General features: G+C 41.1%; 2 pseudogenes; one reads left to right on the plus strand and one right to left on the minus strand.

Annotated features, from left to right (window-relative positions):
* Positions 1-6413: 6413 nt before the first annotated feature.
* On the minus strand, positions 6414-8654 carry LOC107665877 (borealin-2-like; annotated as a pseudogene).
* Positions 8655-10043: 1389 nt separating this feature from the next.
* The window catches only part of LOC107665856 (zinc finger CCHC domain-containing protein 4-like), a 16460-nt pseudogene continuing 13100 nt past the window's right edge, over positions 10044-13403 (plus strand).

Consider the following 13403-nt stretch of genomic DNA (forward strand, 5'->3'; position numbering starts at 1 on the left):
AGAGGATGGGCCGGAGACCACCATCTCTTTTGGGGACGAGGAAGTAACGGCTGTAAAAGCCTGACTCGCTCTGGGCTGGAGGAACCTTTTCCACGGCTCCTTTTGCCAGCAAATTCATGAGCGCAGGACATGGGCGTCCCTGCTCTGCACTGAGGTGGGGACCACAAGCGCGGGGGTCTTCGAGCGAATTGGAGTGAATATCCTCGCTTTATTATCCCCATAACCCATTTCAACACTCTGGGGATGGCCTGCCAGGACTCGGCCCACGTGACGAGGGGATGAATTAACTCTGGGGATGGCCTGCCAGGCCTCGGCCCGCGTGACGAGGGGTTGAATTAACTCGGGTGTCTGGCCGCACGGGGGCAGAACACGTACGAGTGATGGAAGAGGAAGTTTGCTCTCTTTTTGAAAATGTTTGCGTTTTATTCTTTTTCCCGCTATCACAGCGGTTGAGTGCTTGGGCGCATGAACACATTTCCCTCTGTACCCGGAGATGAACGAGGTGTCAAGAGGTGTAAGAGAGGCTGCTTGAGGGGCGGTCCGGCCGTGGCGAGATCTGACCCCATCCTCTTCCTGTCTCACGGATCAGGATGACGCCTGAGGTGCTGGGTCCAACGCAATCTTGGTTCGGGGTCCCTGGCGCTTAGGAAGAGGGTAGCGTCTGGCCGAGCGAGAGCGTCCCCGCGTCCGCTGCGCTTTAGCGGGCTGAACAGCGGGGGCGGCAGGTGCTAGTTTCGCAGGCTGCTGAGTCGGCGCAGATTTTGGGCGAGCTGAGGCAGCAGCGGAGCTGGAGCGCTTAGGCAGGAAATGTCGCATAGCCTGGGACGATTTCTGTGCCTCCGTGAAGCGTTCAGCGAATCCTTCGACCGCTGGGCCGAAAAGGCCCTTGGGGGAGACAGGAGCATTGAGGAAGGGGATCTTATCCGCGTCCTTCATCTCCGTCAGCGTCAACCATAAATGGCGCTCGAGCATCACAAGGCTGGCCATCGATCTACCAATCGCCTGGGCGGTGGTCTTAGTGGCGCGTAGAGCCAGGTCCGTCACGCTCCTCAGATCCCTGAGGGTAGCGGGATCCAGGCCAGACTCGGAGGATGCAAGGATTTTGGCCTGGAAGACGTGGAGGACCGCCATAGAATGAAGCGCCGAAGCCGCCTGTCCAGCTGAGGTGTAGGCGCGTCCAGCGAGAGCTGAAGTGGTCCTACACGGCTTAGACGGGTGAGCGGCCTTCGCTCTCCAGCCAATGGCCGTGGGCGGGCAGAGATGCGCGGCCACTGACTCATCTAGGGGAGGTGGCTTAGCGTACCCTGTTTCTTCAGCGCCGTCGATGGAAGTGCGGAGTAGGAAGCGCGCCACGATCTGGTGAGCTCGTCATGGACCTCCGGGAAAAAACAGAGAAGTACGCTGACGAGGGGCCTGGAGGCGCCCCGGCAGGAACCATTCATCCAGACGGCTGCGAGAAGGCTCCTCTGGCGGGGACCACTCTAAACCCAGCTCTTCGACCGCCTTGGAGAGGATACGGAGAAGCTCGGTATCCGTCCCGTCTTTGGTGGCGCTGGGCGCGGATGATGGCGAGGGGGTGGGGTCATTCTCCGAGCCCAACAGCTCCTCTGCATCCACGTTGCTAATGACATGCTGTCATCGAGCAGCTCGTCCCCACTTCCTCCGAATGAGATCAGGTCGCTCGCACCAGCAGAGGGACGCGGATCAGACCGGGATAAAAGGACGGGGGAATATGCTCTCTGCGGCGAGAGTGAGGCACGCGGGATCTGGGCTGGCGTGAGCTCGCTCATAGCCGATCGCTCGACCCCTTTGCCCCGCTGTTTTTTCCTCGCAGGTCCCTGGAGTCGCTCTCTGAAAATAAAGCGAACCGTGAGCGGAGAGAGGCGAGACTGAAGCTCTCGCAATGAGAGCAATTGGCTCCCGTGAGTGCAGCTTCCGCATGGGATTTTCCCAAGCAGGAAACGCACTCCGTGTGGCCGTCATCGGCGTGCAGGGGGGACCCACACGAATCGCAATAACGGCGCGGCATTTGCAACAACGCCGATGCTCTTTTAGAAGTTGCCGGATGGCGGCAGGGGAACCGGACCGGAACTGCTGCGTCGCTGGAGCGGCGGCGAAGCAGGGCAGCCGAGCTGAGAGGGCCCGATTCCAGCTGCGAAGGCATGTCAAACGGCGAGCAGCTTCGGATCAGCTTGAGACAGAGTCGTCGCTGAAGGAGAAAAATCTGAGAATCCTGTGGCGAGCATTCTGGCAGGCTTCGTCGCCATAGGCTCGTGTAGCTCCGCTGCCAAGCCATTGGTTCGTTTTTTAAGCTCTGCACGAACCAATGGCCGTGCAGTTTCACTGCATGAATGAAAAAGGCTTCAGTTCAGGAGAAAAAAGGCTTTTTTCCCATATGCGTCTTAAGCAAGACAGTACGAGTGAAGTATCGAAAGGGAACGAGGCTGTGAGGGATAGGCATACAATGGCACATAGTGTATAAAGGTCCTATATCATGCAATTTTCACCAAATCACAATTTCCAATACTGTTTTATGGAGTTTTTGTCTTCAGGATGTTTTTTCTCAAAGACATTTCGTCAGCTGAACAATCGTTATGTTGTTAAACAACATTTCTGAACACACTGCACTTCTATCCCTTTTGCCCTCACAGCCTCAATTTCACTCCTGTCAACAATTAAATACGGCGCTACCCTGACTAAGGTCTTTATGACAGCCAACGTGATAGAGAGAGAGAAAAAAAAGGTATGCTGCACAAGTGTATCAAATACAACCGATACTGTTCTTGAAATACCCCTCAAACGCACTTGCTGATGATGAAATGGCATTCTCCCAGCATGCATCCATCCAAGGCTCAATTAACAAAACCAGCAGGGTTCATGCAGAAGGCAAGGGTGTACATGTCAAATACTTTCTCTTACACACGATATCCAATTTGTGTCTCCTTTCTGATTTCTGCAGGTCAGAATGGCACCTTAAACAGCTGAAAACAGCTTCCACATTACATGAAAAATGAGCCTTCTTATTTTGTCCCTACCGTAGCTAGTGTTTGATGAATAAGCTGGAGGCCATTCCTCTCACAGTCAGTACCAATAAAACCAGGACAAGGAAAATGTCACAGGCCCACTCTAGATTTCAGGGCTAATTGCTAGAGCCTGTTTCTCAGGGGACTTACTGTAGCAGGAGTGATATCACCAGCTATTTCTCTATTTACTTCCAACAGCTGTAAAAATTTTTACATCCAGTCTACAGAGTTCCTGCAAAGAGCCAAAATCCGTAATCTCTTTATCTTTAAGATTTCATAAAAGTCTTAACTTGCATACAGCAGTTCTCACCTGGTGGGTCGCAACTACCTACAAAATCATGCATAGTTTGAAAAGCAAAATAAATAGGCTTATCAACTTTTAAAAAGGAGGAGAAATTCACATATCTTTTGTTGTTGATTTCAAAAAGCATGCATCGAATCAAACTAAGTATTTTGCCACAAATTCATCTGTCATTAATGACAAATCTACACTGCAAAGGTGGCACAGGAGCGCTTCTGAAGTGGCATTTATGTGTCTTTACACATTCTTTAATACTGCTAATTAAGCAGTGGCATAAATGCATTTAGACAGGAAATACTTTGATACTGGGGCTGAGGTGGTCTGATCAGCATAGACTGGCTTTTATACAGCACTGCCAATGCTATCTCAATTCGTAAGTATTTTACAAGGTGGCTAATTCATCCGACCTCGCATTTCTGTGAAAGGTAGATTTAGGGGCGGGGTTAGGGGTGGTCCTTCGTACGAATTCGCCACCTCGTAAAATATGTACGATTGCCGTGAGATCGGTTTGGCATTGCACCTAATTTTGAGCAGGCACAGAGCAGCCTTAAATCAGCTGTTTAAAGACACCTTAATATAAATGCACAATGAAAAATTTATGAACAAAATTATACAATATAAAAATATACAAATATAATACACAACCCAAACTTATTATAAATAGTGCACCTGCAAATGGGAAAAATCCGTGCCAATTGCAAAGTGTTTCGTGCTGTAAACTCTTGCTTACTTTTAATCTTTCGCTTTAAGAACATTTGTTTACTTTTGTGTAGAACAAAAATAAATAAATAATACATCTGACACAGTGTTGGGACAGCACTTGATGCCTGATATAAAAATAGTTTGCATCCTGAACTAAATCTAGTTGAGAACTGCCCTAATGTACTAGCCTCACTCCAAAGTCGCTCCCATGATGATTTAGTGCTCTGGTAATTACATCAGTCAGATTCACATGAGGTGAATTTCTGGCACAAAATATGCTGACCTGAAAGTAAGAAGGAAGAACAAATTAAGCAACCATTTCATGAATCTGACAGAATAACACAGATCTTCAACAGATCACTGGAGCTGTGCGAAGTCCCTTCATGCTTCAAACGCTCCACCAGATGCTTTTGGGAAATGCAACCCAGGAATCGAGGTCACAGAACATCATTCCCCACATAAAAAGCTTTTAACTACAGACAATATTGATCAAGGTCAGAGATATTGACCACTTTGACAGCAAAATCAGCTAATACCAGAGATATTGCGGATTATCCTTCTAATTACCAGCTGTTCTGCCTAACACCCTAACTGTTAACTTAAACTACACACAGTGAACCAGAGCTCCTAAAACAGGTCAATCGTGCCTATGCACATGATTTAATTTAAATGTTTTGGTAAAAATATAGAAGCATCTTTCAGATTTGAGACTTAGAGATAAAAAAAAATAAAAAAAAAGTTTTATAGATAAATGGTGTTAGTTTTCCCAAAATAAATTAAACCCAATGCAGCATATCCCTTAAGACCCTTAGCAATAATTGCTGCAGGTCACCAATGGGCTCTTGTGGCTTTATTGAACACCTGACCACGCTACACATCACACGTAAAACAAAAGAGACAACCTCCTTGCACCTTTGACAGTAGTACATTACGCATTTCCATAAAACAGGGCTGCACTGCACATAATGAGCGCTGGTGGATGGGTGGGTGGAACCAGACTGCCGCGTCCAGTACAGACACAGACAAATCTCCGGGCTTTTAGGTAATGAGATTAGTATAAGCGATGCACTCCCAACACACTCACCGGTGCTCATTGTTATCCGCAGACCTTTTCAGAGTCCAATGTCATGGATGTCTCCAGATCGTCATTCACGCTCAGCCATCAGCGCGCTCCGTACATCTTTCAATCGCCCGGTGCACAAGTGCTCGAGCCAACGAGGGGAGTTATTTAAAAAAAATTTAAATAAAATCGCGAAATAAGCCCTCGCACCAAGTCGTTGTTGTGTCTTGTAAAATCGGTAATTAACGTAGTGCGCAGCGTTGCGGGCGCATGCACTAGCGGGGTGTTGCCGTATGGCTGTGATGCGCTCGTGCGTATTTGCCTCAGCACCATTCCTGCACGAGCCGCAATGTGACTGCTACGTGCAGCGACAGCGGGCGGGCGGCTGGGAAATGTAGTTTATGTGAGGGAACGACATTATCAAACTCAATAGTTAACTACAGCAATAATCATTTAAATTAAATAGCTATTATTCATATTCAACAATTTTAAAGCAAAAAACACCACCCAAAGTGAAGATTTCCCAAGAAAAGAGCCCACTCGATCTTTGTAACAAGATATAGCTGGGGCCCCCAGGGGCCTCTGGTGGCACTCACTAAGCCTCCACACAACAGTTAAAGTAATAACTACCATTAGTCAAAGCACAAACAGTGCGGGATGAGTGATGCACATATAGTGATGCTACGCTTTCAAAGCAACACTAATTAATAATCTTAAGATATCAATATATGAAAATTACGTACATTTATGCATTTAATTATAATAAAAAATGCAAACAATGACATTTCAACAGCTGTACTGCGCAGTGATGTTTTAGTATGGTGATAATATTATAGTTCATATTTTTCATTTTCATTTTAAAGTTTCAGCAATTTCTTTTTGTAATTATATAATTTTAATGTATATAGTTTAATTTTAGTACATCAAGTTAAACTAAATGAAAAAAAAGAGAAATGTAGCTGAAATAAGTTTTATATTTCAGCTAACCTTTATTTAATTTTCAAGTAACAAATGTATGGTTTTAGTTCACTATAACAACCCTGGGCAACTGCACAGTAGGATAATGTGCATAAGCAAATTAACGCCATCTAGTGTTAAAAGTATGATAGCTTATAAGTCTTTTCAATTAATATAAGAAATCCTACATGACACCGACAACCACTAATAGCACAACTGAAAATGTCTGATTTGTTACAGCAAACAATCAGCAGTGCTAAATGAAGTTGCTTTAAGTCATCACTTGGGTGGGAGGCAATCACATTGCATGTCAGACAAAATTATAAACAAAATCACTTTATTGCATTTCTTTACAATAGTTTATTTATTTACATTTAAAAAGGATTAAACACTAGCTGCAGCTGATGTAATTAAAAAGCATCAGCGCGTGTTATTGAGGCCCACTTTGTTACACAGATAGTCCATTAGATCCTGTAAAGATCACAAATGTCGGGTTATGCTACATTTCAGTGCCTCTTTAAGCAGCCACTTGAAATTATGCAGGTTTTAAACTGCTCACCTTGATCTTTCGCATCTGATCTACAGCCGCATCATCAAGCAACTCGACATTGATGTCATCTTTATTGTCTTCAGAAAGGAACAGCGTCTTGAAAAGGTGGAAAAGGATCATTGTTGAATGCTATATGGAGCAAAATAAACGTCGCCGATATATACACACTCACTTCTCCATGGGAAGTTACTATTGTTGCTGTAGCCATCATTTCATCACCGACGGAGCGACTTGTTTGTCTTTTAGTTCAAAGAAAAACTGCATTTTTAGTGACAATCCACTTCTGAAAAGAAACTCACCTTGGGTACTTTTTGCACTGATAGTTGATGCACACCTGTCAATGAGAGTAAAGAGGGATCAAAATTGATATAAACACTATCAGACCATAAGGAATGAGCTTTAAAACTTAAATAAATAAAATAATAATAATAATAATAATAATAAATATTTTGTATTTTGAAATGATTTCATGCTACTAGACAATATTCACCTCACTGCAGAAAAATACAAATACTAAAAAAGTTCATATTTTCAATTAACAGTTTAAGTTAAAAGTACAGCAAAGGCATTTAGAATGCAATCAAATGCATCAAAGCCAGATTCGTGACATTTGGTGAGAGAAATAAAGCAAATCATATATAATAGCATGGTGTAACCACCAGATGCCTGTACAGCCCTGTATAAAGAGTGCTGTGCAATCCCTAGTTGCTTTTAGGTTTTTTCAGACTTAAATAACATTATTAGATTTTGCATTTGGATATTTAATTATCATTAAAAACTACTATACTTCATCTGATTTTAAAGAAAAAAAAACTGCTTTGTATTTTTGTTTTCATATTTTTAGATTAATTTCCTGTGGCGGTCACAAAGATTGCAAGTGTAACTTTTTTTTTAAGACCAGAAGTGTCAGAAAAGCAAAACAGGACAAAAGTTTACCTCATGCTTCCAGTGCTCTTGCTGTTGTGTAGGGTCTTCTTAGCAGGTTTCTGTGATGACAAGGCTCATAAGTAAAATTGAAATTAGGCACCCACAAAGATGACTAAACAAATGGAGGATCAGTGCCTTTGGGCCTTCCACTGCAGCAGTCTTGTTTTGACCCGATGACCTTTGTTGGCCTGCTGTGGCATTTAAACCTAAAAGAATAAAGCATTGAACTTTATGTAATTTTCTTCCTTTTTTTTTTCTCTCTGGCAGCTAATAATGTTAATTTGATCATGTGAATATGTAATACCTCATGTTCTTGCGGCATTGAATTAATAAAGCATTAACAAAAAAAAAAAAAGTAAAAAAAGAAAAGAAAAAAAAAAGAAAGCTAACCTTAAAAGAATTGAAGTTACATTTAACGCATGATTTAATAAGTTGCCTCAAACCTTTTTTGCTTGGTTTTCGAGATAGGGGTTTGTGAATTTCTGGAGACGCACGCTAAAAGAAAAAAGAAAAAGAACGAAAACAACCACCGGAACCAATTTGAGTGGTGCGGTTACCTTAAGCGAACACCAGAGGGCAGCAAAATCATTATTTTACCGTGAGTGCCATAGTGACCTCTCCCACAGACGTGGCATCGTCTGAAAAACATTAGAGATTATGAATACTAATAATTATTAAACCGTCAAGACAGGACGAACAGGCTCTGTGATCGTCGTACCATTCATTAGGTCTTTTATCAGCGTGGTGTGGAGGGATTGCGGCATTTTCATCAGCTCTATTTTGAAGACACGGTCTACAGTTGCCAGTAATTTGTTCAGATTGGCCTCCATTTCATTTATCCGGTCCTGGGCTGATCCGGTGCAAGCAAAAGACTGGGTTCATTTTTATATGTATACAAGATAGAGTATGTATTGATTAATATATGACTGACCTTCCTTCTCAAACTGTTGTATAAACAGCTCTTTTCTCTTGGTAAGTCTAATTTTCTGGTCACAGTCGGGCTGCCCTTCAGAATCCTGACTGACTTTTCTAGTTCTTCGTGGAGCCATGCTAATAATAATAATAACACAAGACAGCACTTCAGATCTTTTAATGAACAGCACGAACCTCGGAGCAGGTGCTCACCAATTACCTTCTTCTGTTTTTAGTGGTGATTTGGCAAACCAACTTAAAAAGTTCACTACCGCCACTTACCGAACTGGATGCGCTTAGTTTAGGTCTGGTGTTCGCAGACCCCTGGAGCTTCGTAAGGGAACTGAGTTGATGGAAAGCTAATAATTAGGCTTATTTAAATCATAAAACATAAATGCACCGAATGCAAAAAAACAACAAATAATAATTAATTAAATCATAAAATATAAATAAATAAATACTTAAAAAATAAATTCAAAATAATTTTGATTGATTTTATTTGTTTCATTTAACAAACAAGATATGTGAACAAATCTGTTGTTAAATTTCAATTATTAAATTAAAATCTTATTGGGTACTTCATCTAAATATTTTAGATCAAAGCGGTTCGACTGACAGAAAAGTTTGGGAACTTTCTGGTGGTTTTATTAATTATTTTGATTTATTAATTTTTTTTTTATAAATATTTTGTATTCTCATTATTCTCATCTCATCAGTAAAATATAAGAAAATATAACCACATTTTTCACAGTATCCAGATTCTTTCTTAATGATTTTAACCAGAATGTCCATTATTACAATATTGTTGCTGTACCATTCATCCCGTTTTTATGGCTTCAGTAAAGAATTTGATTTAATTAAGGATAACTGCAGTAACCAGTTGATCTCTTTTTGCTAATATCTCTTCTACTCCATCTAAATTTGTTTGTGTTGATGTTTCCTTCTTTCATTTGAGTGGGAACATTTTTGGGGAGTTCTTAGTCGGTATTGTGTTACAAATAAAACCAAATAAGTGTCTTTTAAAATTGCTCACAGAATATATCCTGTGAAAGAAACATTAGAGCGTTTTCATCTGGATATAGATTACAATTGCTCTTTTTGTAATTTAGAGAGTCTATCGTTCATTTATTTTTTGAATGTCCCTGTTCATCTTTGTTTTGGTCTGAGATGTCACAATTTCTAAGTGTTAAAATGAACTGCATCCTAATTTATCATCCGTTTTACTTCAAATGAATATGCCTTTTCTAAAAGAAAAATATTTAATGATTTGTTTTTGTTATTAAGAAAATTGTATATTCATCAAACTAAAAGGAGTAACTCGAAATCCACATTTTCTCATTTTCAAACAGCCTTTAAAATTTATTTAGAAACTGTAAAGTTTTTTTTTTTTAATCGAAAAGCCCAAAGAACTGTCTCTGCTAAATTAATTTAATGCCCATTCATTTTTTTCTTTCTCTTTTAAGTTCTTTTTTTTGTGTGTTTCAATTTGAACTTACAAAATGTGTTAATGTGAGAAATACGTCAACCTGCTGTTGAATTCTGTAATTTTGAAATTTCAATAAAAAAAGAAGCTTGTAGTTGACTATGCGTGACGTCATATGTGTGCGACATATGTGTTGTTTTGATTTTCACAGGTAAGGCAGGCTTCTGGCAAATATGGGAAAAATATTGGATGGTGTTGTGGATACGTGTTTTTCTCAGGACAGCTCTGTTGTTCGAGAAAACTGGCAATGGAGAGGAGGGAGGAAGGAGATTTTACACGTGTTCTGCTTGTCGGGACAGAAAGGACTGCAACTTTTTTCAGTGGGCAGACAAAAAGGTTAAATAGGACTAACATAGTATTTATTATTGTACCAATTTTAATCTAACATGTTTACCTCTCAAAGTTTTCTTTGATGAAATGCTAAGAATTGTACAAACAAACTTAAGTTTGAATAAAATAAGACAAATATATTAAATCCCGTAAAGCCTGACATGAAATTATAGTTATAAGCGTCTAAAAGTTCTAAAGGTCTTATTTTTTTTAAATGGAACAGTGGAAATATTAATCAGGAAACAGGAGGCACGTAGTAGATTGTGTGCAACAGGTTTTTCAGCAACGTTAAGAAATTAATGTATTAAATAAAGTAAGCTTTATAGGGTTATTATAAAAAGTAAAAAAATGATGGCTGAACACAAGAATGTAAGACATAATCTGCATGTACAACAAAAATTAAAACCCAATCAAAGAAGACAAAAAAAAACCAGATGTATGAATATTAGCATTTCATTCACTTGATTCGTTTAATTTATGCTTCAGATATCTGAGGCAAGAATGCTTGCCAGAGAAGAACAGAACCGCTCCAAGATGCCTCTTTTCAGTCATCAAGAATATTGCTCTAGGTAAATAACTTTTATTAAAAAAAATTAAGTGACGTGACATGTGGCCAAGTATGGTGACCCATACTCGGAATTAGTGCTCTGCATTTATCCCATCCAAAGTGCACACACACAGCAGTGAACACACACACCGTGAACACACACCCGGAGCAGTGGGCAGCCATTTTTTGCTGCGGCGCCCGGGGAGCAGTTGGGGATTCGGTGCCTTGCTCAAGGGCACCTCAGTCGTGGTATTGAAGGTGGGAGAGAGCGCTGTACATTCACTCCCCCCACCTACAATCCCTGCCGGTATGAGACTCGAACCCGCAACCTTTGAGTTATGAGTCTGACTCTCTAACCATTACGACTTCCCCCAATAATTAATAAACCATGCTACACTCATCAAATAAGATACTGGCATGTCTGTTTATGGGAGATACTCAGGGACGGATTATGACTTGCAGAGGCCCCGGGGCCAATTATCTCCAAGGCCCCCCACCCCACCATACCAGTTTTTCCCCGTTCTTTCCCTTAGCTGTGCATTCACAGTAACAGAAAGTGGAAGTTACGATCATGAATATTCAAACCGTTACTCCGCGTCAAATGCCTGCGCTACCCTTCGCTATAAAAGCACATTGTACAGGGTTTACAGAATCAATATAGGATTAATACACTTTTCTGATATTTTTCTCTCAACAAGTCTAATAGCTACAATGAATAATCAACAATGCGGCAAATTGAGGCGTATGAAACACGTCTTTAATTAATTAACTGTCAAATATAGGCTACACATATTTAATGCATCATGAATCAAAAAATGATTTGTCACTAAACAACTCTGTGACAAACATCACATGTAAAGTTTAAACATCAGATCATTACGTATAAGAAAATGCAATAAAAAAAAACAACAAAACACAATTACAAAAAATGTTTGCAGGTCCTGACAATGCATCAAAACTGTTAACACAATTACAAACATTTTTTGCAGGTCCTGACAATTGTACAAACCAGCATGGTTACAGAAACAATTTCTTACAGGAGTTTCTTTCATGTCTTCCTCTTCGCAAAGTCATCCACCACTTCATCGAAACTGAGCTCTTTTAAGAGTTCGGACTCAATGGCCATGAGCGACAGAGAGTTGAGACGTTCTTGGCACATTCATTCCCTAGGCTGTCAAACATCATTCAGCCTTATTTTTCTGATCTTGTCAAACACATCTTATTTTTAGTGTTTTTTTTTTTGTAATAGGCTATAAGTTAACATTGCAAGTTAATTGCATAATTATAAATTACCTAGAGAACGATAATCCAAAAATAAAATACACAAAAACTTCCCTCTCTTCCTGTCTGCCCATAACCAGGAGAAAACAAGAATTACAAACGAAAATGGCACCCTCCCCCTACATTCCCTTAAATCAAAAAGAACATAAGAACACTAACAAACATAGTTAACGTTAAACAAAAATAGTCAAATGGTTTTAAACAACTTCAGTTCTCTTTCTGCTCAAGAACACAACAAAGTCCTGAGTTCACTTACTCAGAACTAAATCAACCAAAAGCAAACAAATGAATCTGGGCAACCAGGAGGAAGAGTAGCCCTGGCAGAAAGAAGTCTCTCTCTCCTTTATTCACAGATCCACCACTTCTTGTATTTCTGCTCCTTCCCGGCATCAACCAATCACCGCGGGCATCACCAGATTGAAGTTGGTTGGAACACCCGTCTCGTGACGAGGGAGAGAGAGAGAAGGAAAGCAAACAAAACCACATCCAACACATGCACACAATTATAAAACACCTTGAATACGTCCTCGGACGTAACAGTATTATCTGGGGACCTTGTGTGATTTTGAAATTACTCCCCCACATCTGAATTTCGTGTGGTGCATTCGCACGGGATAAGCGAAGCCTGTGATTTTACTCGAATTTACGGACTTATCTCCCGGATACCCGAATGTCAAGGCTTCCTCAAAACCCTTTCTCTTTCTGCAAATTGTATGGTGTAGCGATATGATGACAGCACCCAAAATACTATCTACTATCAAAACGCAGCTCCATTCTTCGCGAAAGATGGATAAAAAGGCGCACAGGAAACAAAAACCTCGAAAAATTATATGCGACCTGCCAAATGCTGGCCGAATCACAGAGATACCGATTCGCACGGGACTAATATTATCACAGGACCTCGGTGTTCGGCGAAATATGGTAGGTCATTTGCGGGGGAATTTTTACTTTACAAATTACAGACATGACCGATTCGCACGGGATTAAGATCACAGACAACCTCACCTCCGCAATTATTACAAATGACTGGAGGTCACCAGGTAATATTAATCCCGTGCGAATAGGGCTATAGACAGCAATGTAATTACCACGATCAAGGTGCAGAAACGTAGCAAGGAGATCTGTAAAATAATCCATGTGACATCAGTGGTTCATCCGCAATTATATGAAGCTACGAGAAAACTTTTTGTGCACAAAAGAAAAAAACAGACTTTATTCAACAATTCATATCCTCCGCATCACCCTGGTGCCATTTTGGAGCATATCCGCTGGACGTAAACAGCGTATGCTGTTCTGTGTCAGCTGCATCACGCCGGATCTGTTTCCTACG

Source organism: Sinocyclocheilus anshuiensis, unplaced genomic scaffold, assembly GCF_001515605.1.
Source record: "Sinocyclocheilus anshuiensis isolate Anshui unplaced genomic scaffold, SAMN03320099.WGS_v1.1 scaffold647, whole genome shotgun sequence".
Taxonomy (NCBI): Eukaryota; Metazoa; Chordata; class Actinopteri; order Cypriniformes; family Cyprinidae; genus Sinocyclocheilus; species Sinocyclocheilus anshuiensis.